The sequence below is a fragment of the Mytilus galloprovincialis genome, chromosome 6, assembly GCF_965363235.1.
Source record: "Mytilus galloprovincialis chromosome 6, xbMytGall1.hap1.1, whole genome shotgun sequence".
Taxonomy (NCBI): Eukaryota; Metazoa; Mollusca; class Bivalvia; order Mytilida; family Mytilidae; genus Mytilus; species Mytilus galloprovincialis.
The window spans coordinates 66,484,747-66,509,071 of record NC_134843.1 but is presented as its reverse complement, the minus strand read 5'-3'; the positions used below and the strand labels follow the sequence as shown (position 1 = coordinate 66,509,071).

Sequence of the window (24,325 nt, the reverse complement as noted above, 5' to 3'; positions counted from 1 at the left end):
TCCCAAGTTGTAAAAGTAACCAATTATAACATGTTTAAGTCAAAGTTCGGTTTTCAACACAGAGTTTTTGCTCACACCGAACGGCAAGCTATATAGGGCCCAAACTATTGTGAACCATTCAAACGGGAACACAAACGAATTTATCTAAATGAAAAAAACGAGAAACACTTATGAACCACGTCAACAAACAACAACCACTGAACATCAGGTACCTAATGAGGACAGGCGAATAACAAATGCAGCGGAATTAATTTTTTTGATAGGTACCAAGCTTAGCCCTTAACAGAACAACAGTGTGACATCACAACATAGAAAGACTCACTATGAAATATGAATTAAAATGGGTTAACTTAATAAAAAAATTTCTAAGGGTTCCGCGGAACCCAGTGTCTCGCCTACTTTTGCTGTAAATCGCAGGCTCAACAACAATGAGGAAAAAAATCAATAAAAATATTCCTCTTGATACTATCTTATGATTGTAAGAACCTTCTGTCCAAGTTTGGTAAATATCTAGGATAGTTAATGAATCTAATAAGAAAAATTTAACTGCAGACTGTATGTAAATTAACTGGAAGAAAATCTAAATCCATTTAAAAGAAAAATACAGAAAAAATGGAGTTATCTTTTTACAAAATTTACTTCTGGATACTATCTTATAAACATAAATAAGCTTATGTCCAAGTTTAGTACAAACCCAGGATAGTTTAAGAAAGTTATTAAAATTTTAAAAACTTTAACCACAGAGTGAATGTAATGTTTCGCCACAGAAAAACTAAGTCCATTTAAAAGTAAAATACGGAAAAAATGAATTTATTTTTTTACAAAATATACTTCTGGATACTATCTTGTGATCACAAACAAGCTTCTGTCCAAGTTTGGTTGAAATCCAGTATAGTTTAAGAAAGTTATTAAAATTTCAAAAACTTTAACCACAGAGTGAATATTTGTGGACGCCGACGACAGAATGTAGGATCGCTTAGTCTCGCTTTTTCGACTAAAGTCGAAGGCTCGACAAAAAACATATAACCACAAACTTGAATGTATACACTGAAGAAATGAGTTTGATATATGCCACAATGATAATACAAAATCATTAGAATAAGGGATTATATGTTAAACAATTTCACATGGATAACCACAACCTTTATTGTAAAGGATCACGTTTGGGAGTTTACCGACTACAGGAGCTATATTGATACTAAGGTATAACTGAAATCTATCAATGTACATTTATACAGTAGGCAGTATGTGCTTGAATTCGAGAAACAACACCTAAAATCCTTTGTGTACATTTGATATAATACAAATTGCAGGATAATGGTCAGAATTTGTTCAGTAGGCAGGATGAGCTTAATTCGAGAAACAACACCTACAATCCTTTGTGTACGTTAGTTCTTTATCTGTATTTTTATCTTCAAGTTGTCTTTGTGTTTATTTTTGTAGGACATGTATCTGCTCATTATATTACTCGTTGTAATTATCACCATCTACTCTAAAACTCCTAACCGAAATGTAATAATCTTTTGGCATAATGTTAACTTTCTAATGTTGTAGTGCAATTTATATTGTAGTAGATTTTTTTAAGCATGAACGTATTTTACAATAGATTTATTTGAGAGATACACAGTGTTAAGGATTTGTATAGTGAGAAGGATTTTGCGGTTTATACAAATTCTTGCCAATATTTATCCATAAATTCTGAAAACCCTTTATTACAATAATTTATACCTTCTTATAATCTTAACCATATTACATGTTAATGGATTTTACACTCATTTTCTGAAACCCTATATTACAATAAATTAAACTTTCCCATTACAATAAATTAAAATTTCTCATAATCTTAACCATATAATCTTTAAGCATCTCATTCTTTTATCAGATTTTTTATAGCGTATACTTTATACACTTGGAGATTCACTTATATTCCCATGAAAAGCCTGAAATTAACAGGTACGCAAGCTCAAAATATAATTGTAGTTATCTTTATTCGTTTTGGCATTACTTATATCTCAATTATTATATAAATTAGGTTAAATCTTAAGGAGTTAATATACAGTTACACGAAAGGCTGTTCTCTCAGTCGTATTGATTTAAATCAAGAAAGGATTTGTCTTCAGAATAACCGATATTGCTTCAATTTAATACGCCGTTTCACACTGTGTTCCTTTTTTGAATAGCAGGTACACTTGTTCCAAGTTGGGGAGTAATTTTTAATCAATTATGCGACAGTTATATCAGTTGTCCATATAGCACTTGACCCTTTTTCAACATGGTATTGAAAAGTCCAACATTATAGGGGTAAATCATATGTCAGCTGGTGTTCGCACACCAAACTTCAAGATCATTTAAGATCGACAGGTTATAGTTTATAAAGTATCATCATTCATCGAAACATTTAACAGAGTGTTATAAGCAATTAAGATATTTTCTTCATTTCATTGTAAAATATGTTATAAATCTGAACATCGGACAGACGCTAAATTAATTTTTAGTCAAGCAAATCTGTTAATGCTACATCCATTTCTATGATTACTGATAGAATAACTGAATGCAAACAAACAGAAAAATATATTGAAAACTTCTTCAAATCTTGTATCTTGTACGTTTTAACAAATTACAAAGTTTAGTCATATATTTTTTAAAAGTTTATTCATATGTATCATGACAAATGTACACGTATCAAGTTGAACTTCTAACTAATTTTACTACTGACTTCTGTGCGTGAAATATTCGTCGCTGGGCGTTGAACTTTTGTTCTAAAAACAGTTGTTAGCATGTCACGGGTTATGTTCTTCTCATATATGTTATGATGGTATGATGCTAAACCCCTAACGGGAAGGATTGTGCCTGATGTTCATATGATGAAATCATAATCTTTCAGTCAGTTTAATTGAAGTCTGGAGCTGGCATGTCAGTTAACTGCTAGTAGTCTGTTGATATTTATGTATTATTGTCATTTTGTCTATTTTCTTTGGTTACATCTTCTGACATCAGACTCGGACTTCTCTTGAACTGAATTTTAATGTGCGTATTGTTATGCGTTTACTTTTCTACATTGGTTAGAGGTATAAGGGAGGTTTGAGAACTCACAAACATGTTTAACCCCGCCGCATTTTTGCGCCTTTCCCAAGTCAGGAGCCTCTGGCCTTATTAGTCTTGTATTATTTTAATATTAGTTTCTTGTGTACAATTCGGAAATTAGTATGGCGTTCATTATCACTGGACTAGTATATATTTGTTTAGGAGCCAGCTGAAGGACGCCTCCGGGTGCGGGAATTTCTCGCTACATTGAAGACCTGTTGGTGACCTTCTGCTGTTGTTTTTTATTTGGTCGGGTTGTTGTCTCTTTGACACATTCCCCATTTCCATTCTCAATTTTATGCAACAGGAATTAATCAATATATATACCATTAAAAAAATCAAGTACTCAGAAAACGTAGAAAAGTTGTTCCAGCTAATGATTTAGTAACAAACAAATGTGGTAGTCGTAAGAGGTAATACTTAATTAAATTCCATAAGAGTGAAATTATCTTTATTCATGATAGCAAGTTATCTATGTCAAGTAATTTTATATCACAACCAGATCTGAGCTTAAATCATGCCTTGAACATTCAACGATCCGTGTATATGAGAGAGTCGACAATTTGCTTAAATAAAATGACTATCTTCAGTTAAAAACCAAATCCTCTAAATATTTGCGGCTTCTGTTTGGTACTCCACAACATATATATTTTTTTATCTTTTTATCTGTATCTCTATTATTAACAAATATCAGTCTTTCTTCAATAATTCTAAACCACCCACGGAAAAAGATATATTCAGTGAAGATTTTTGGTGTGGTTTGTGTTGCTAAGTCTTCAGTTTTTTTATGTTTTTTTAAAACTGTTGTTTGTGTTTGTGATTTGGTCTTTTTCTTTTTTATCCCTGGCGTTGTCCCTTTATTTTCTACGTCTCAGTTTGTAAGTCCCTTTGGTATCGATCGCCTCTCTTAAGCTTAACTTCTGCGAGGTTTTGAATAACTGCATCTGCTGTATGTTCCCTTCAAATCGATTGATAGTTGTGACTTTTTGAATCGCTATACTACATTTTCAATCAAATGGTAGAAGTTTTTTTTATAAATAGCCATTTATTATCAGCAACTAATAATTGTATGTCCACTTCGGTCAGGAAAATGATGAATACGGCATATATACTTGTAAAGAACTATGACGAAATCATGTTAGCTATATATTTTCTCCATAAAACTGTATATTAATGTTCGGCAAATAAGTTAAAATGCATGACTGTAGTTTTTCGTATTTTTCGCCATTGTCCATAGATTTGTTCGTGTGTTCTGTACAAAAGTGTATTATCAAAAGACATTTTCTTCATGAAAACTGAATATCAATGTTCGGCAAAAAAAGTTAATAAACGCATGACTATTTTTTTGTATTTTTTTCCCAATTACCCTTAGATTTGCTCGTGCACATGTGTTGTTATGAACAAACATGTATTATCAAAAGACAGTAAAGACCGTGTAGATTCCATTCACTACAAACAAGTTAAAAATATCTAACGGTACCTTTATGATTTTTTTGCTTTGAATAATTAAGACTTGATTTTCTCAATGCTAGTATGAAGAGATCAACTCTTTCGACATATGTCTTTCGGGATTAGATATTTCACTTTATAATAAATTCCAAGTATTACCTAAATTATGAAATAACGTCTTTTGAGTAACAAACAAGTTTTAACTAATCAACTGTATAAATTCTTCAATGGTTTCAGTACATACAAATAAACCAAAAAATATTCAGAACCACTGCTGATACAAACTGGTTCCTAGAATTTGAAACAATACCAACTGCCTATATCTCATAACCATAAACAAAACATATACAGACTGTATATGGGATTCACAGACAATAAAAAGACTAGATGTATCTTACAACCATAGAAATGCAAAGACTGTTTTAAAAACCATGTGCAGACTATTTACATTCAGATAACTTTAAAGAACCACAGACAATACATTCAGACTGTGAAGGAGAACCACAGACAAAACACACTAACGTACCTTACAATTAGACAATACTTAAGAACACATGCAATACATATAAGTTTGAGCGGATTAACGACCAACTATAATGTAAGTTTTTTTTACACATTGTTGTCAATATAATCGAATTTTATACATGTGAGAGGTTAAGCTAGCTATAAAACCAGTTTCGTTTAAAGCAACCAGTTTCAAAATCAGAAAATGTCTGTACCATTTCAGTAAAAAGACAGGTATTATACCAAATATGTCCGTTTTTTAAGCATTGTTATAAATAAATGGAATTTGATGTGACAGTCATTCAAGCGAGAGGTTTAGCGCTATAAAACCAGGTTAAATCCACCATTTTCTGCATTTGAGAATGCAGGTACAAAATCAGGAATATACAAATACAAATATAACAGTTGTTGTTTATTCATTTGATGCATTTCATCATTTGATGTATTTCATCATTTGATTTTGCCATTTGATTGCTTTCCTTTTTGAATTTTTACTCGGAGTTCAGTATTCATTTATTTCACCTTTTATGCATTCTGTTTGATGTGTTTTTGCCTTTGATCAGGAACGTTCCATTTCTGCTTTTCCTAGGAGCTCTGTATTTTTTTTATTTTACTTCATACAAATCAAGCATATTCTTTTTGCTCTGCATGTTCATAATTTGTGTCACGGAAGGAGACCCATATCATGCGTTATTCTAATACATGAAGAAAATCTTGAAGTAATCTTTCAATTAAACATTGTTTTACACATGCTTAAAACTTAAAAACTTGAAATGTGGTATGTTTATCAAGAAGATAACTATCCAATGGAGACTTTCAACAATGGCAAAACACATACAATATTGTATAATGTAGTTCAAAGGAGAAAACCAACCATGTCATTAGTGTAGACAACACATTTAGAAAGTGAGTAGGTTAAAATCAATCCAGTTTAGTCTGATGTAAAATCATTCTGTAATTGCCAAAAGTGCATTTGATATAAAACATGTATAAGGCAATTTCCTATAAAAATTTAATTTCCAAGGGACATTACTAATAGTGAAAAAGTGGATTTGAAATGAATTTCAATCTAACCCTAATACTTGCTGAGATAAACCTTCAATATAAATTTCGTAGCAATCCTATGAATGATGTAGATTTGAAAAGGCTTTCCATGCAATTTTTCGTATAATTTATATTTCCAAGGGGAATAGCTCCTTCAATAATAATTATTTGGAACTGAATATGACTCCCCTATAAAAAGAATTATAAACACTAACTTTCATAGGAGCTACATTCAGTTAAAGGGTAATCAAGTATAAAGGTATATTAAAACTGCTTCTGCATCTTCTAGTTGTTACAGATACACATGTTAGAAAATGGTTAAAAAAGATATGCATTTGTCACTTTACTAGGAGAATCCAATGTTGTCAAAGAACACCAAGCATGAGAAGGAGAATTGACATAAAGTATTTTTTAAAGAACATAATATAACATGATTTATTGTACATAACTCTTTAATACTAATTGAATATAACTATAACACAAATCGAAGTGCAGTACAAATAATCTCCTCTGTTCTGTAGACATTCTTGCCTCTCATTCTTTCTTAATTGTGTGGCAGGCACTAAATCTTGTTTAACCTAAAACATAACAATATGGTTCAGTTGAATAAATAATTATTCCAAAACAATACAAAATTTAAAAGTCCCAAACAGTTGTCATTTGTTTTCCATCTAAGGACAAATAGGAGTGTTTCATCATTGCAATGGCAGAATCCCAAGACAGTATCAAAATGTAAAACTTATAGAAATACAATTCATTTGTGCGACCAATCATTTAAAGTTCAAATCATTTTTTTCTTGGGTAATTACTTTTCTTTGCTTTACAACTGTGATGATTAAAATATAAAGTGTGGTGATAGACAAACATAGAATGGTGAGAGACAAACATAGTGTGGTGATAGACAAACGTAGTGTGGTGATAGACAAAGATAGTGTGGTGATAGACAAACATAGTGTGGTGATAGACAAACATAGTGTGGTGATAGACAAACATAGTGTGGTGATAGACAAACATAGTGTGGTGATAGACAAACATAGTGTGGTGATAGACAATAGTGTGGTGATAAACAATAGTGTGGTGATAGACAAACATAATATGGTGATAGATATACACAGTGTGTTGATTTATTATGTGTGGCGGTCGATATATTATATGTGGCCATAATTATATTATGTGTGGCAGTAGATACATAATATGTGGTGGTATATACATTATGTGTGTGCCAGCAGATGTATACTGTAGACAATGCTTCAAGTGCAATAACACTGAAACAATATATTTATAAGGTTTACTCATTTTGAATGTTACAATCATTGACCCCCAGTTAGTATATCATATTTGCTGCTTTTACTGAAAAGATGCCTGACATGATATTTACATAAAATATTGCATGACATTTTGGAGCGGTTATACCTTAAAAAACATTTCTTTTAAATTATTTCATTTCAACCAGGATTGTTTAAGTGCTTATTAACTCTTTACATACATATGTATAATACTTTGCTAATTAACTCTTTACATACATATGTATAATACTTTGCTAATTAACTCTTTACATACATATGTATAATACTTTGCTAATTAACTCTTTACATACATATGTATAATACTTTGCTAATTAACTCTTTACATACGTATGTATAATACTTTGCTAATTAACTCTTTACATACATATGTATATTACTTTAAATTTCAATGAAGATTACCTTTTCCTTTTCTTCTATTTTCTATCTATCAAAAATCTTGTTTCACTTTTCTGAAGAAAAAAAATAATAACAATGATAGGTGTCACATTGAGTCATTTTAAGTTTAAAATCTAAATTAACATAAACAGATTTCTGTACAGAAACATGGATTATTATCATACTCATATCCACTTTCAAGTTGGAAGTTGAGAGATATACCCAGTGGTGTGAAAGACATAATGTATATATTGAGGTGAAAATATTAACAGTGAGCTGATAGATATTTTGAGTGAGGTGATACATATAAAATGAGCAATTGATTTACAAAGTGAGGTAATTGGTATTTTCAGTAAGGTGATATGATATATTGTGTGGATATATACATAGAGAATTTTGGGTAAATATAGAGAGAATGGGGATATATATAGAGAGTATGTGGTGATTGATATATGTAGTGAGGTGATTGATAAATAAAGTAAGGTGATAGGTGTTTATGTTGTGAAGAAAAACATAGAGACTTCTGGGTTAGATATAGAGAGTGTGTGGTCATTGATAATTTTTGCGAGGTGAAAGTATATAAAGTACGGTGAAAGGTGTTTATAAAGTGGTCATAAACATATGGACTGTGGGGATAGATATGGAGATTATGGGCATATTATATGTATATAGAGAGTTTGATGTGATTGATATATTTAGTGAGGTGATTGATAAAAACAGGAAACTGATAGGTGTTTATGATGTGGCCATAAACATAGAGACTAGTGGGATAGATATTGAGAGTATGGGGATGGATATAGAGAGTGTGTGGTGATTGATATATAAAGTGAGGTGATGGATAAATAAAGTAAGTTGATATGTGTTTATAATGTGGTCATAAACACAGAGACTGTAGGGATAGATATCGAAAGTATGGGGATAGATATAGAGAGTATGTGGTGATTGTTATATAAAGTGAGGTGATGGATAAATAAAGTAAGGTGATAGGTGTTTATAATGTGGTCATAAACATAGAGACTGTGGGGATAGATATCGAAAGTATGGGGATAGATATAGAGAGTATGTGGTGATTGATATATAAAGCGAGGTGATGGATAAATAAAGTAAGGTGATTGGTGTTTATAATGTGGTCATAAACATAGAGACTGTGGGGATACATAACAAGAGTATGGGGATATATATAGAAAGTGTGTGGTGATTGATATATAAAGTGAGGTGATGGGTAAATAAAGTAAGGTGATAGGTGTATATAATTCGGTCATAAACATAGAAACTGTGGGGATAGATATCGAAAGTATGGGAATATATATAGAGAGTGTGTTGATTGATATATATAAAGTGAGGTGATTGATAAATAAAGTGAGGTGATGGGTGTTTATTATGTGAAGATATACAGAGAGACTTTTAGGATAGATATAGAGAGTGTGTGTGTGGTGATTGATATATAAAGTGAGGTGATTGATAAATAAAGTAAGGTGATAGTTGTTTATTGTGTGGAGATATATACAGAGAGACTTTTGAGGCAGATATTGGGAGTTGGGGATATATAACAAACAAATGGAAGTTTTTAGCGACCTTGACTGGCTATACAGCCCTTGCACGGTTGGTGGGGATATATATATAGAGTGTGGTGATTGATACATAAAGTGAGGTGATTGATAAATAAAGTAAGGTAATCTAAGGTGTTTATTATGTGGAGATATACAGAGAGACTTTTGGGGTAGATATAGAGAGTATGGGGATATATATAGAGAGTATGGGGATATATATAGAGAGTGTGGTGATTGATATATAAAGTGAGGTGATTGATAAATAAAGTAAAAGGGAAGCTTTTGTATTATCCTGAGATATACATAGAGATTATTATGATATATACATAATGACTGTTGGCATCAGAATGGAGAGTGTAGTGATAGATAATCATAGTATGGGGATAGCTATTGAGACTGTAGTGATAGATAATCATAGTATGGGGATAGCTATTGAGACTGTAATGATAGATGGTCATAGTATGGGGATAGCTATTGAGACTGTAGTGATAGATAATCATAGTATGGGGGTAGCTATTGAGACTGTAGTGATAGATGGTCATAGTATGGGGATAGCTATTGAGACTGTAGTGATAGATAATCATGGTATGGAGATAGCTATTGAGACTGTAGTGATATATAATCATAGTATGGGAATAGCTATTGAGACTGTAGTGATAGATAATCATGGTATGGAGATAGCTATTGAGACTGTAGTGATAGATAATCATAGAATGGGGATAGCTTTTGAGACTGTAGTGATAGATAATCATAGAATGGGGATAGCTATTGAGACTGTAGTGATATATAATCATAGTATGGGGATAGCTATTGAGACTGTAGTGATAGATAATCATGGTATGGAGATAGCTATTGAGACTGTAGTGATATATAATCATAGTATGGGGATAGCTATTGAGACTGTAGTGATAGATAATCATAGTATGGGAATAGCTATTGAGACTGTAGTGATAGATAATCATGGTATGGAAATAGCTATTGAGACTGTAGTGATATATAATCATAGTATGGGGATAGCTATTGAGACTGTAGTGATATATAATCATAGTATGGGGGTAGCTATTGAGACTGTTGGGATAAATGATCATAGTATGGGGATAGCTATTGAGACTGTTGGGATATATATGGAAAGTGTGGTGATGAATGCAGCGACTGTAGCAATGGAGGAATATATTAAACACCACACTGTATATATCTTTTTTTGAGTATCATTTTATAAAAATACTTTACCATCACTATTGCTGAGTGCTGCTTGTTTGTAAATCATTTAACTATTCTTGTTATTTCATTTAAAATTAGATGTACCCATGTCCTTTCTTCCATTTTCACCAATGACCTCTAAATCCTTGCAAAATGTTGTTTGGTATTTCTGTAAGAAGAACACAAATATAAATAATCAATTTGATAATTGCTACATGATTAGTATACAAGCTTATACAAACATATCTCAGTGGACATTGCATATCTGCATATCTCCTTCCATTGTAAATTATACAATGACAGTGAATGACCAGTACATTTCTCTGACTTATAGAAGATACAACAAGTTATAGTATACAGTCTGGTGAAAAATAGATAAATAATGATGATAGATATAATCATTGTGTTACTATAAATATGATATGATGGTGATAAAAAGATATAGATAGGTGATAAGTGTGGACTTAGTTATAGTGGGATTATGTGTATATATACAGTGAGGTAAAGGATCCACAGAATAGTATAAAGATATATACAGTGTGATGATATATAAACAAAAGGATGATATATATATATATATATATATATATGCTGTGTGGTGACATATATAGCAATGGTGTTGTGATTGATTTAAGCAGTGCATTTAGTTACAAGATACATATGTGGAGGGGATACATATATAAAATATGGTGAAAAATTATCAACAGTGAGGTCAAGAAAATATTTTCAAGGATGTCATCTATAATACTAAAATTACGAGGTCCAATTTGTCAGCTGTCATCACGTAAAAACGATGAATCAAAGAATTCAACTTTATATATAAATAATATAGTACAAAGGTGTAGATTAAAAATTACACCACTCCAGGCCCTTTTGTTTTCCACGTAATTAATATTGCTAATAATTAAGAAGTTCCTGGTCGAGTCCGATACCGATACCAATAGTATATTCATCTGTTTAATTTTCTGCATTTGACAGGCGCACCACCAAACGGTGTATTCAGGATATGCTGTATACACGGGTCATAATCACAGGGTTGACAATACTAAATTGTCAAATTGTTACCTATTGTAGTATTTTAATCAGTAAGACTTTATAAGATAACAATACGAATACTAAAAATAAGGCGTATAGGTACAGTTTTCAATTTGTTAGCGGGCATGACGTAAAACAGCGAATCAAATAATTCAACTTTATTTATAACTAATATAGGACAATGCTGTTGATAAAACAAATACTCCATCCCAGGACTTTTCATTTTCCAAATAATTAATATTACCAATAATTGATTAGTTCCAGTTAGACGGGTTCAAACAGAAAGATTTGAAAGCAGAGAAAACTGTGATAGCTATATCTTATAATCGGCATGACTTTATCAGATGACAATACTAATACAAAAATAAGTCTTGTGCATAGTTATATACTTTAATTCAGTCACGGACCCATGATATCACGGGTGTGTTCTAGTATATATATAAAATGAGGAAATAGATATATAAATTAAGGTGAAAGATATATAAAGTGAGATGATAAAGTGAGATGATAGATATACAAATTGTGGTGACAGATACACAGTGTGGTGCTATATGTATAAAGTGAGGTGATAGAGATATAAAATGTAGTGGTAGATGTACAGTGTGGTGATAGATATATTAAATAAGGTGATATAAAATGAGGTGGTATATTAATAAAATGAGGTCTTACTTATATAGACTGAGATGATAGATATACAAAGTATGGTGACATATATACAGGGTGGTGATAGATATACAAAGTGTTGTGACATATGATCAGTTAGGTGATAGATGTATAAGGTGTTATGATAGATATATAAAGTGTGATGATAGATATATAAAGTGTGATGATAGATATATAAAGTGTGGTGATAGATACATAAAGTGTTGTGACATATGATGAATTAGGTGATAGATGTATATAGTGTGGTGTGGTGATAGATATATACAGTGTGTTGATAGATATATAAAGTAAGGTGATTAATGATAGAGTGATACTAGATTATGCCACTGTCCCAGATTAGGGGAGGGTTGGGATCCCGCTCACATGTTTAACACCGCCACATTATATATGTATGTGCCTGTCCCAAGTCAGGAGCCTGTAATTCAGTGGTTGTTGTTTGTTTATGTGTTACATATTTGTTTTTCTTTTATTTTTTTCTAACATGAATAAGACCATTAGTTTTCTCGTTTAAATTGTCTTATCGGGGACTTTTATAGCTTACTATGGGGTATCGGGTTTGCTCATTGTTGAAGGACGTATGGTGACCTATAGTTGTTAATGTTTGAGTCATTTTGGTCTTTTTGTTGGTAGTTGTCAGTTGTCTCATTGGCAATCATACCACATCTTCTTTTTTAAATATAGAGTGTGATGATTGATGATACAGAGTGGTGATAGATATATACAGAGAGGTGAAAAACTGATACAGAGTGATAATAGATATATACAATGTTGTGATTGATGATACAGAGTGGTGAAGGATGATACACAGTGGTGATACATATAAACAATATGGTGACTGATGATACAGAGTGGTGATAGATACATACAGAGAGGTGATAGCTATATACAGTGTGGTAATTGGTGATACAGAGTGGGGATAGATGTCTAGTGTGGTGATACATATAAACAATATGGTGACTGATGATAGAGAGTGGTGAAAGATATATACACTATGACGATTGATGATACAGAGTGGTGATAGATACATACAGAGAGGTGATAGCTATATACAGTATGGTAATTGGTGATAACGAGTTGGGATAGATGTCTAGTGTGGTGATACTGATAGAGATAAACAATATGGTGACTGATGATACAGAGTGGTGAAAGATATATACACTATGACAATTGATGATACAGAGTGGTGATAGATATATACAGTAAGGTGATTAATTATACAGAGTGGTGATAGATATGTAGAGTGTGGTCATAGATATCTATTCCTCAATTTGGTGTCCTACAGATACAGTCCTGCATATATCGCTAGGCTGTATTTATATACTATACAGATATCAGTCATGTGGTGTGCTTTAATATGTTCTGTTTGTTTTTCAAATATCTCTATATAGCAATAAGAATCCCACCCATTTTCTGAAAAGATACACACACAAACACCAGTCTTTTCTACGATGACAATAATAGTTTTCAAAATTGAAATGTGTATGATTGTGCAACATAATCAACCATACTGAAAAACAAATAGTTACAATGATAGGTGCTGAACTGAATCACTTTTAGTTTTCAGCAAACATACACAGATTGCTGTAAATATACATTAATCATTAGTATGCTTATATACATTTTCAAATTGGTATAAACATGGTTTTAACAGATACACATAGAGTTGTGATAGCCTTATACAGTAAGAGGATAAACCAAACATATTAAGTATGGGGATAGACAAAAATAAATTGAATTGAGGTGATATGTATATAGAAGTTGGTGATAGATAAATGAAGTTAAAATATCATGTTAGGTGATAAATATATAGACTGTGGTGATGGCTATATCATATGAGGTGATGGATATAAAAATTGAGGTGATAAATAAAAAAAGTGTGGTGATAGATAAAGAAAGTGAGGTAATATATAAAGAATGTGAGGTGATAAATAAAGAAAGTAGGGTTATAGATATGTAAAGTGTAGTAACAGATGTATAAAGAGAGGTGATTGATATATTATATGTGGTGATAGATAATAGAAAGTGTGGTGATAGATACATAAATTGAGGTCATAAGATATATGAAGTGTAGTTACAAATGTATAAAAAGTGGTATATTGGGTATGGTTATAGATATATGAGGTGATGTATATTAATGTGTAGTGACAAATTATAAAAAAAGGTGACAGATTTATAAAGTGTGGTGACAGATATATATAAAGTTAGGTGAAAGTTAGTTGATTGATATATGAAGGGTGGTGATATATATAATATATTGTGTAATCATACGTTTTTTGATTGAGTAAAGTCTGCCAATTGATATTTTATCGTATGTTTTTCTATGTTGTGATGTTATGCTATTGTTTCAGAAAAAGGGAGAAGGTTTGGATCCATTAAAACGTTTAATCCCGCTGCAAATGTTTGCACCTGTCCTAAGTCAGGAATCTGATGTACAGTAGTTGTCGTTTGTTTATGTAATATATACGTGTTTCTCGTTTTGTTTATATAGATTAGACCGTTGGTGTTCCGGTTTGAATGGTTTTACACTAGTAATTTTGGGGCCCTTTATAGCTTGTTGTTCGGTGTGAGCCAAGGCTCCGTGTTGAAGGCCGTACTTAAACCTATAATGGTTTACTTTTTAAATTGTTATTTGGATGGAGAGTTGTCTCATTGGCACTCACACCACATCTTCCTATATCTATATATATATATAAAGTGTGGGGACAGATTTATAAAGTGTGGTGACAGATATATTGAATGAGGTGATAGATGTATTTAGTTTGATGATAGATATATAAAGTATAGTGATAGATATATAAAATGAGTTGATAGATATATATATAGTGACCTGATGGATATATTAAGTGTGGTGATGGATATGTTAAGAGTAGTGACAGATATATAAAGTGTGGTGACAGATATAAAATGTGTAGTGACAGATGAATGGTGTAGTGATAAATGAAGAATGGGGTGATAGATGTATAAAGTTTAGTGAGAGATAAATATAAAGTGAGGTGATTGATATATAAAGTGAGGTGATAGATATATAAAGTGTGGTGAACGATTTATAAAGTGTGGTGACATATATATAAAGTGAGGTGATAGATATATAAGGTGTGGTGATGTATATATAATGTTTGGTGACAGATATAAAAAGTGTGCTGAAATATTTATTAAGTGTGAAGACAGATATATCAAGTGTGGTGACATATATATAAAGTATGGTGACATATATATAAGGTGTGGTGATAGATATAAAAAGTGTGGTAATAGATAAATAAAGTGGGGTGACAGATAAATTAATTTGGGTGAAAGATACATAAAGTATGGTGACAGATATATAAGGTGTGGTGACAGATATATAAAGTGTGGTGACAGATAAATAAAGTGTGGTGTCAGATATATAAAGTCTGGTGACAGATATATAAGGTGTAGTGATAGATATATAAAGTGAGGTGATAGATATATATATATATAGTAACGTGATAGATATATAGAGTGATTGATATATAAGGTGTGGTGACAGATATATAAAGTGTGGTGATAGATATTTAAAGTCCGGTGACAGATATATAAGGTGTGGTAAAAGATATTTAAAATGTAGGGATAGATATATATAGTAACGTGATGGATATATAAAGTCTGGTGATGGATATATAAAGTCTGGTGATGAATATGTTAAGGGTGGTGACAGATATATAAAGTATGTGACAAATATATTAAGTATGGTGAAAGATATATAAAGTATGGTGACAGATATATATAGTGAGGTGATTGATATATAAAGTGTGATGATGGATATATATAGTGAGGTTATTGATATATAAAGTGTGAAGATGGATATGTTTAGTGTATTGACAGAAATATGAAGTGTGGTGACAGATATATTAAGTATGGTGACAGATATATATAGTGAGGTGATGGATATATAAAGTGTAATGACAGATATATAAAGTATAGTGACAGATATATTTAATCTGGTGACAGATATATAAAGTATGGTGACAGATATATAGTGAAGTGGTAGATATATAAATTGTGGGGATAGATATAAAGTCTGGTGACAGAAATATACAGAGAAGTGATAGATATATATATATTGCGGTGATGGATATATAAAGTGTGGTGATGGATATGTTAAGTGTAATGACAGATATATAAAGTATGGAGACAGATATATAAAGTATGGTGACAGATATATATAGTGAGGTGACATATATATAAAGTATGGTGACAGATATATATAGTGAGGTGATTGATATATAAAGTGATCAGGTGATAGATATATATAGTGAGTGAGTGAGGTGATTGATATATATAAAGTGTGATAATGGATATGTTAAGTGTTTTGACAGAAATATTAAGTCTGGTGACAGATATATAAAGTATGGTGACAGATATATATAGTGAGGTGATGGATAAATAAAGTGTTATGACAGATATATAAAGTATAGTGACAGATATATAAAATATGGTGACAGATATATATAAAGTATGGTGACAGATATATAGTGAGATGATGGATATATAAAGTGTAATGACAGATATATAAAGTATAGTGACAGATAAATAAAGTATGGTGACAGATATATAAAGATGGTGACATATATATTAAGTATGGTGACATATATATAGTGAGGTGTTAAATATATTAAGTGTAGGGATAGATATATAAAGTGTAATGACAGATATATAAAGTATAGTGACAGATATATAAAGTCAGGTGACAGATATATAAAGTGTGGTGACAGAGTCTGGTGATTGATATATAAAGTGTAATGACAGATATATAAAGTATAGTGACAGATATATAAAGTATGGTGACAGATATATAAAGTGTGTTGACAGATATATAAAGTGTGTTGAATGATATATAAAGTGTAATGACAGATATATAAAGTAAAGTGACAGATATATAAAGTGAGGTGATAGATATATATAGTGAGGAGATTGATATATAAAGTGTGGTGATGGATATATCTAGTGAGGTTATTGATATTTAAAGTGTGGTGATGGATATGTTATGTGTATTGACAGAAATATAAAGTCTGGTGACAGATATATTAAGTATGGGAACAGATATACAAAGTGTAATAACAGATATATAAAGTTTAGTGACAGATATATAAAGTGAGGTGATAGATATATAAAGTGTGATAATGGATATGTTAAGTGTAATGACAGATATATATAGTGAGGTGACAGATATATAAAGTGTGGTGACATATATATAAAGTGATCAGGTGACAGATATATATAGTGAGGTGATTGATATATAAAGTGATCAGGTGATTGATATATATAGTGTGGTGATGGATATGTTAAGTGTGGTGACAGATATATAAAGGCTTGTGACAGACATATAAAGTGTGGTGACGGATCTATATATAGTGAGGTGATTGTAGATATATAAAGTGTGGTGATGGATATGTTAAGTATAATGACAGAAATATAAAGTCTGGTGACAGATATATAAAGTATGGTGACATATATATAGTGAGGTGATAAATATATAAGGTGTGGGGATAGATATATAAAGTGTAGTGATAGATATATAAAGTGTAAAGACAGATATATAAAGTATAGTGACAGATATATAAAGTCTGGTGACAGATATATAAAGTGTGGTGACAGAGTCTGGTGATTGATATATACAGTGTAATGACAGAAATATAAAGTATAGTGACAGATATATAAAGTATGGTGACAGATATATAAAGTGTGTTGAATGATATATAAAGTGTAAAGTGTAATGACAGATATATAAAGTATAGTGACAGATATATATAGTGAGGTGATGGATATATAAAGTGTAATGACATATATATAAAGTATTGTGACAGATATTTAAAGTATAGTGACAGATATATAAAGTATGGTGACAAATATATAGTGGGTTGATGGATATGTAAAGTGTGGGGATAGATATATAGTCTGGTGACAGATATATAAAGAGTAGTGATAGAATGGTGATAGAGATATACAGTGTTGAACAAAGTGGTGATTAATACAGAATGGTGATGATTAAATAGTGTGTTGATAGATTAATAGAGTGGTGATAAATATACAGAGTGGTGTTATATATATTCAGTGTGGAGATTTTAATATATTGGTGATATAGAGTGTAGTGATAAATAAAGTGAGGTGATAGATATTTATATTGGTGATACATATAAAAACAGAAGGATGATAGATATATACACTGGTGATAGATGTTTGCAATGGTGATATATATATACAATTGGTAATATATGTTTACATTGGTGATAAAAAATAAATATTTTTTTTATTATGAAGATTTTTTCAACTCGTTTTGTGGCATTCCCGACCTGATGATTATTTTCATTTAATCTAGGTGTGTTTAGTTTTATCTTAGTTGTTCATTGGTCAATATTTGATTATGACGTCAAATTTTCAGGCTTTTGAAATTCCCATTGTGACGACATGAAGACAGAAAAACAGATTTCACCACCTAATCTCTTGCAATACCATATTTATCCACTCTTGACAGTGTCAAAATTAATTGATTTTGATATCACCTAAAGGAATGTGTACATTTTTATAGTCATGCACCCAAAACTACTGTTATAAACGTCATTTGCCAATTTTTTTTACGGTTATTTGTGATTTCCAGATTTCCCAGGGATTACAAGTATCACCCTCATACATGACCAGGGGTAGGAGGGGTCCTGATCCCTTAAACATGAAATCCCGATTTTTAAATAAATTTAAATTCTGACATCCAGAAATTCAAAAATAGAATTCCTGTATCTCATTATAGATCCCAAAATCCTGAGCCTATTAAAAAACACCAGATCCTGGAGTCCCGATAAAGGTCCTCTCCCCCCATATACATGCATGATCCATATCCATCTTTTTAAAACTTCATGGACGCCGCAAGAAATCATTTGGTCACCTCCTATGAACACTGACATGATAATTACACATGAAAAGTATTTATTGTCGGACTCTTTTGAACCAGATCACATTTTGTAGTTTGAAAAGGAAAAGGGGGGGGGGTGAAGCCTCCTTTCCTAGTTAAAATGTTATTTTGCATTTTGAGTTGATCATGTATGTTTTCATTGTTACAATGCATTATTTTTCAAACCTTTCACATGTTTTTGTTATGTGTGCTCTTAAGGACTCGAAAGAGAGCCACTTCAGCAAATGAGCACGACGTGTATTTTCTTTCGCAGATAAATGTAAATAAAAGCGTACAAATTTATCTCCACATAGGAGATTTTTTTTCAAAAAGTGAAAGTAGAAATAACCGGGTTACACTAAAGACCTGAAAGTGGACCTGAAAAGACCTGAAAAGACCTGAAAATATACGATTTAAATTATTCAAATTGCAATAACTTTTTTATTTTTGGATGGAATTTCTTCAAATTAGAATTTTATTAATTGTTAATATCCATATTTAATTAAAATTGAAATGTTTTAAATTAAAAAGAAATTTTTGATGCTAAAAGTTGGACCTGAACGGATACATGAAAAGACCTGAAGGGACCTAAAAATCTATGGTCGGACTAATTCTAACTTCAATAACTTTTTTATTATTCAGTGGATTTCTTTCAACTTTTGATTTTGTGAAACAAAGGGTGCAATATAATGATAATATTAAAAAAAATATTGAAAAAATATTGTTGGGGTGTCAAAACTCGGACCTGAACGGAAAATTAAAAATTTGAATGAGCCTAAAATTCCGCTAAAAAAAAATTTAAACGAAAAATAATAAACATAGACCAAAATGTAATTATAAGTATTGAACACTTCTTTTTGTAACTTTATAGGGTTGTAAAAGCGTTGACCGTGCGTACATTTTTAGAATGAAGCAGGGGCGGATGCAGGAATTTTCGAAAGGGGGGGTGCTAACCCAGGGCAAAGGGGGGGGGGGGTGCAGGGGGTGCAAAACATATGTCCCGATACAAATGCATTGATCGGCAAAAATAAAGGGGGGTGCGCACCCCCGGAACCCCCCCCCCCCCTGGATCCGCCACTGTGAAGCGCTTCTGCGCTTTATACAAAATGTACTTCGGTCAACGCTCTTACACCCCAATAAATTTACAAAAAAAAGCATTCAATTCTTAAGTATGAAATACTATAAAATTGAGTAAAAATCTTATAAATAAATGCATTCTTCGTGTAACAATTAAGATATAGTGATAATCCAATTAAAAGATTAAAGTGAAATGTTTATTTAGACTAATGATCCAATTATCAGCTAATATCAATACAAGGTTTGAATTACAACCGGCACACGTTCACGTAATTAAAACAGTCCAATCGACGAACACACGTCTCTAAATAACATATAGTTTACTGGGGAAGCAATACTATTATTTTCATTTTTATGTTTAAGACCTGCTTTAATATATATCAATGCAGTTTAAGCAAGTTGAATTAGTTTGAACAGAGACATATGGTTTGAATAATTTCAACGGGCAATCTTCTTTTTTTTCATCATCACAAAGGTATTTTGTATTCAAATATGTTTCTGTATAAATATAAAGTCATTCGTTCTCTTCAATAGACTTTTGTCTAAAATAAAAACAAATAGAAAAAAACAATATTGTACGAATTTAAATACATCTACCCCTATGATCTATTCATGTCTTTTACTTCCCCGACAAGGTCCGAATTTTGTAACTTAACCATTATATTTTTTTAATTTCGATAAAATTCTTTATCTTTTCAATGATATATTATACCTTTCCTATAACAAAGTTCATATTTCAAGGAGATTGATTGAAAACAGTTAAAAAACTTGAATAAATCTGACCACAGGCTTTTCAAGCAAATTTATGTTATTTAATTTTCCGTTCAGGTCCGAGTTTTGACACCTCGACGATATTTTTTCAATATTTTGTTTTTAATATTATCATTATACTGAATTTTTTGTTTCATAAAATCCAAAGTTGAAAGATAAACATTGAGCCTTAAAAAAGTTATTGGAGTTAACATTAGTCCGACCATAGATTTTCAGGTCCCTTCAGGTCTTTTTATTTCTCCGTTCAGGTCCAACTTTTAGCATCAAAAAAATGTTTTTGATTTAAAATAATTAAATTTTAATGAAATATGGATATTGACAATTAATAAAATTTCAACTTGAAGAAATTCTATCCAATAATAAAAAAGTTATTGCAATTTGAATAATTTTAATCGTATATTTTCAGGTCTTTTCAGGTCTTTTCAGGTCCACTTTCAGGTCTTTAGTGTAACCCGAAATAACCGGATCCGCCCAATTCCGGCCGCGCATGCGCACAAATGCGAGGTTACAGTCCGGGTTACAATATCTATAACCTTGTATATTATATACCTCAAATCGTTGTCAATAGCCAAATTAAAATTAGTAAAAGTAGTATCGTGTTCTGAGATATCTGCTTCCACGAGTTTGGATTTTTTTATTTCGTTTTTAGCAAATAATTTGTAATGCAACCAAAATGACAGAGTGCTTGAAGTTTAAAAGATTGACGGGAAACTATTTCAACTTTAACTTTATCTGACACGGATGAAACATTTTTAATACGCTCATCTGATTCAAACTTGAATAATTTTTTATCTTTCTAAAATGTTTTGTTGCAACAAAATATACATGCGCTCTAGTTGAACGACTGCATTCTAGAACGTGTACAAATACCCGAAACTGAGGGACAATTAACAGTCAGATAATTGTATGTCGTCATTAAATATCAGACTAGAAGCCTCTAAAAGGGGGAACACATATGTTTACTTGTTTAAGTTTTGTAGTATGAACGATGATAAACTGCCTGCACGGAGTTCTTCAAATTAACAGATATGGCATGAAACATCTTGATGTTCACCTCATCCAATCTTTTATGCAATGCAGATCCACAAATCGACTTCCCTAAACTGGTAAATTGACTCAAAATTTCAATCGAGTTTTTTTTTTTTTTTTTTTGGCATATTATGCACTGCAAAAAATTTAAAGACTTTTGTCTTTTCTTTGGACTTAATGGAGCGAAGTTGCAAAGGACTTTGCATATCACGGAATATTTACTGAAACTATCCGTCAATTATTTTGATTTTACAATAAGACTTTTCTGACAAAGTATATTTGATGTTTTATAACGAAAAAACATAGAATATAAACATATACAAACAAATTATGTGGCATATATCATTGCACTTTCATTGAAAATATGTGTATATAGTAGCGAAAAAGGTAGTTATTTCATATATCATTTGAGAGCAAATTATTGACTAATACACAAAATGTGACGGAAGGCAAGTGATTGAGTTCCGTGTTGAAATTGAAGATTTTTACTCCATTCTTTTTCCATTGATTTCTTAAGGTTTTTTTTCATATTTTGGTTCCGAAATTTTTATCACTTATTAGTTTTATTAAAAACTGTATGCTTAAAATATTATGGGATAATTTTTATTCATACTATGAAGAAGAAACTAAAGTTTGAGTCTGAATTTGCAATTAAAATTACCTCAATTTTAAATAGTCTAAACTTCGCAAATTTTATTGATTAGAAGGAAATAAAGTACCGAATAGAATATTTTGACATATAAGAATAGCTTCAGAAAAAACTATTTCAATTAAATGTAAGCAAACATACACATTTTTTCATTTTGAAAAAGGGGGGTTGAAACTCTCCAATATACTACCAGTCATAAAAACGACTTTTTAGAAAAATGTGACCGTACAAAATTCTGACGACAGGGCAAAAACTAAAGAAGACATATTTGTCTTTAAGTTAAGACCATTTTTAGCCGTGTGTTATTTGGGGAGATTAAACTCGCGATCTAGACGACTTTTTACACTTCTGTCACCGCACTACCTCGAATCAAATGGTTCATACCTTAGACTTTAAATCTTTCTTGAGGTTATACTGACTGGGGAGCATTATTTAACACGTAACTTGTTTTTTTTTATAAAATAGGCTGGGGCGTTTGGGGTTAAACATGTTTTTGTAGGTAAATGATAGTGTGGAACTTTGTTTTCATGATAGTGTAATAGTCTATAGAGACTTGTCCATATGTTTGCTATTAGAAACGAAAATTTACAACAAAAGTATTTAGCATTAAATGAACATGATGAATAAAAAACGCGCGATTTTTTTTTGTAGCCGGGGTTTGCATGTCTGACCGGAATGTCTGTTTCGCCGGACTTGTATATTGAATACTTTTTTCAAGACCAGACTGTTACCTGCCTGCTGGGTGTGGCTTTTATGTCTCTTTTTGTCGACTGTCATTCATAAATTCGTTGTCATTACAGACTCATTCGTAGCATGTGGATGATTTGGAACCCCTCACTTCCCGTAAGTTTGTCTTTCTTGACTCGTGTCGGTCGTATAGTAAATTTCATCTAATAGTCTTATCTTGTTTACCACAAAAAATCTGTGAGGTTATGATAACTTAGCTTACAACAAATCAGCGAGAATTTCCATGTTTATTTATTACTGACAAGTCCAACATCAATTATATCAGTACATAGCTTTAGATCCATACTATAATTTTATGATAGACAATTAATAGGGAGAGTACAGCATCAGAAATGTCCAACCCTTACACTTTACAGCAACTATAAAATATACATGCACCACGCCAGGAAACGTTTAAAAAGTACATATTACACTTATTTTATGTTTTTTAGCCCCAAAAAGGACCCAAAAAGTTTCGCCTCGCTCTGCTCGGCGATCTTTAAGAACTTAGCCCCACCTTTCCAAAATCCTGGATCCGCCCCTGCCATTTATATGAAAATAAACTGTTGTATAAGTATCAATCTGGAATTATTCAAGGATATTCCACTACGCATCTGCCCCTTCGTATGGTGTTTACATATCTCAATTGATACGTTATTTTCGTGCATGTTCACACTATACGGACTTCATATACAGGAGTGTGCTGCTAACGCAGAAACTGCTCCATCAAAGTTATGAGGAGGACAGATTAAAAATGACACTTAGTGCGGCGGCTACAAGCATATTTCAGACGAGGTGTGCACATCCTGCTACAAGCATGAAATTTTGCATAGACCTTCCTCAACTATTACTCTTTTATTTCACATAGGAAGGCTTTGAAAAAAATGTCTCACTTCCGGTAAAATTCAAAATGGCGGACATCATACTAAATCAGCCCTATATCGAAGGCTAGAATGTGAAA

At 31.6% G+C, this 24,325-nt stretch overlaps 1 long non-coding RNA gene across 1 annotated transcript; it reads right to left on the bottom strand.

The window, feature by feature from the left end:
* Positions 1-6,515: 6,515 nt before the first annotated feature.
* LOC143080146 (uncharacterized) lies at positions 6,516-19,430 on the bottom strand. The gene is made up of 4 exons (XR_012979634.1): positions 19,299-19,430; positions 10,544-10,682; positions 7,788-7,837; positions 6,516-6,659 (listed from the first exon to the last, which is right to left on the bottom strand). It is a non-coding gene; the product is annotated as an uncharacterized LOC143080146 (long non-coding RNA).
* Positions 19,431-24,325: the final 4,895 nt, after the last annotated feature.